Below are 3,218 nucleotides of genomic sequence, written 5' to 3'. Positions count from 1 at the left end.
ACAAGATGAATCCAAATTAATTTTAATGGCATAAGGCTAGTAACCAGGAGAATCAGGAAATGCCTGATGTTGGGGCTTGTATTTGAGATGAGTTTTGAAGGGAGTGAAGGATTCAAAGAGGCAGGGATGCTGTGGGAGTGAATTCCAGGTATGAGGAAAAACTTGTGAAAATACAGAGAATTGTTGGATGCAATGTTGTATATAGGAAAGAACTAATTCATCAGTGTGGCTGGACCATAGAGATCATGAAAGAGAGTTATTGGCTAGGAAAGGCAGACTGGATCCAGGTTACATAGGGCCTTAAATGCCAAATGGAGGAGTTGGTATTTAGTCTTAGAGGAAACAGAGAAGCCCTGGAGCTTATGGGGAAGTGGCATAGTTATCGCTGTCTTTTAGGAATATCACCCTGGCAGATGTTGGAAGGTGGAATTAGAAAAGGGAGAAACTGGGGGCAGGGAGATGAAATAGGAAACTATTGTGGTAATCCATGTGAGAAGTGGCAAGGTCCTGAATTAGAAAGGTAGCCATGTGAGTAATAGCAAAAGAATAACTGTGAGAGGTTTTGTGGAGGTAGAATCAATGAGTTGGCAAATAATTGCATATATATAAGGAAGAGTGATGAATCAAGGCAGTTAGGTGGTGCAGTGCAGACAATGATGGGCCTGCAGACTGGAAGAACTGAATTCAAATTTAGCCTCAGACATTTACTAGTTGTGGGACCTTGGACAAGTCATGGAACCTCTGTTTGCTTTACTTCCTTCATCTGGAAAATGGGAACAATACTAGTGTTTACCTCCTAAGGTTGCTGTCAGGATCAAATATGTTAATATTTTCAAAAACATTTGCCATAATGCCTTGCACATTGGAATTATATAAAGTCTAGCTATTATTATTAAGGTTGATTTCAAGGTTGCGAAACTACATGACTGAAAGAATGGCATTGCCCTGGATTGAAACATGAAAGTTTAGAGGAGGTCTGGGTGAGCATATTGGGGGGGGGAGGGCAGAAATAATATGATCTCTTTTGGACACATTTTGTGTTTGAGATGCCAGTAAGACATTCAATGAAAAGGTGAGAGGGAACTGGAACTCAGGAGAGATAATAAGGCTCAATCACTAGATCTATGAGTCATCTGTGTAAAGATGATAATGGAACCCAAAGGAGCTGATAAGATCAGCATTGCACATTTGAGAAACAGGTTTAAAGAGATAGACCCTTGTGAGACACACAATAAGGAAGTGTTCAGCAAAGACAGAGCAGTGGTCAGATAAAGAGGATATATGTTTGAGAGTAAGCAGCTACATGTGTTTGAATATATTTCAGTGTGCTTTGCTTTTCTTTTATAAGTTGGAGAGCATCAGTGGTGAAGGCTTTTGATTTATATGGCCCAATTTGTTTAACATTCATTATTTGAAGAAACAGAATATTTTGCCTGGAGAAGAGAAGATACAGGGCTACATGATAGCTGTCTTGAATTATTTTCTAAAGGGCTCTTATGTGGAAGAAAAATTAGACTTCCTTTCCTTGGTTCTCAAAGGCAAGACCTGGAGCAATGGGTGGAGTTTACAGAGACACATTTAAGCATTGTAGCAATAGGAACTGTCCAGCAGTGTAATGGGCTGCTTCTCATGGTAGCGATTTCCTAGGCATTGAAAGCCTTCAAGTAAGATAGGAAAATCTACTTGTTATATGGGCAGCTAGGTGGTGCAGTGTATAGAGTGCTGGGCCTGGAGCAGGAAGACCTGAGAATAAATCTGGCCTCAGACACTCGCCATGGGCAAGTTACTTAACTCTGTTTGCCTTAGTTTCCTCATCTGTAAAATGAGTTGGAGAAGGAAATGGGAAACCACTTCAGTATCTTGGCAAGAAAACCCCAAATGGGGTCACTGAGAGCTGGCCATGACTTAAATGCCTCAACAATAATAACTTGTTATATTGGTCAGAAAGGGAATTCTTGTTCAAGTATGAGTTGGACTAGATGGCCAATGAGATCTATTCCAAGTCAGAAATTTTACTATTTTGTCATTTGATGACTGAGGCAGCATTTGCAAGCCAAATTCAGGAGATTTTTGAATGATTCATATAGTTTATGAGCCTGTACTCTTTTCAAAGGCACAGATGGTCAAGAGTTACTTATAATGATGTTTGTAGATGGAGCATGACTGAATATATTCCATACTTGGCATACCAAGGAACTTTGGCTAAAAGTCTGTTCAGGAATCTCTACCCCTTGAGAAATCCACTTTCCTTCTCTGTATCTCTAGATTAACATTGATTAATTCTAAAAGAAAAAAAGTTGTCTTTTCACCTTCCTGTGGCTTCCCCCATTGGCTGACTTTAATCTTTTTAGACCTCATGGATTTGCTGGATTGATACTGCTTTCTTTGGGCTTCTTAAGGGTAAGAAACTTTTGTTGTAGGCCATTACTGTGCCTCAGATCTTGAAGCTGTTCTGATTAACTAAGGGGTCTCATTTCCCAACTGTAAAGGAAAGGGTAAGAGAGTACAAAGTCAGGTGAATGGATATAGGGGATTAATGTTTCTCTGTCCTATGAAACCCTTAAAAGAAGCTGTTTATTTAGTGGCTGAATAATTCTGACATAAAGGTTTTTTTTAAACTGAAATCAGTTTTTCAAGCAGAATGTAATCTTTATAATGATCTTATGTTATGTAGCCCAGACATCTGGACTAACATGTGGAACATGCTGTCATTTGACTTCAAATTAGGGGTAATGTGGATAAAATAATTCTGTGTTGGTTGAAATCTAATCAGGGTCACTTTGGAGAATTAATGTATTTCCTTCTGGGGTTCTGAAGTTATTTTAACTTGTTCCTCACTGATATTCTATGGTAGATGATAATTGAAATTTTACAGTAGTAATAGATGTGGTACAGAGAATCTGGCTCCATTGTGCTGATGCAAAACCGTTCCAACATGAGGTTGCTGTTGCAGAAAGACACAGGAGATCTTAAGTCATGCTGGATTCTTCTACCTCTCTTAAGCATTAACCGAAAATCACTATTTGAGGAATGTGGATACAAGGTTCTGACCTTATACCTAGGTGCCTAGTCAGGCAGCCACTTTTATGGTATGATTTCAGGAGTGTCTGAAAGACCTTTATACCCTACAGATATATCTACCTTTACCTCAGCGCCTGAAGTTTCTCTGAGGAGAGGATTGTGTCTTCCACTCTACAGCTAAAATAAGACTTAAAATG

The sequence above is a fragment of the Phascolarctos cinereus genome, unplaced genomic scaffold (genome assembly GCF_003287225.1).
Source record: "Phascolarctos cinereus isolate Bilbo 61053 unplaced genomic scaffold, phaCin_HiC Scaffold_7;HRSCAF=346, whole genome shotgun sequence".
Classification (NCBI taxonomy): Eukaryota; Metazoa; Chordata; class Mammalia; order Diprotodontia; family Phascolarctidae; genus Phascolarctos; species Phascolarctos cinereus.
The sequence above is the reverse complement of the archived record's forward strand: the minus strand, read 5'-3'. Positions refer to the sequence as shown.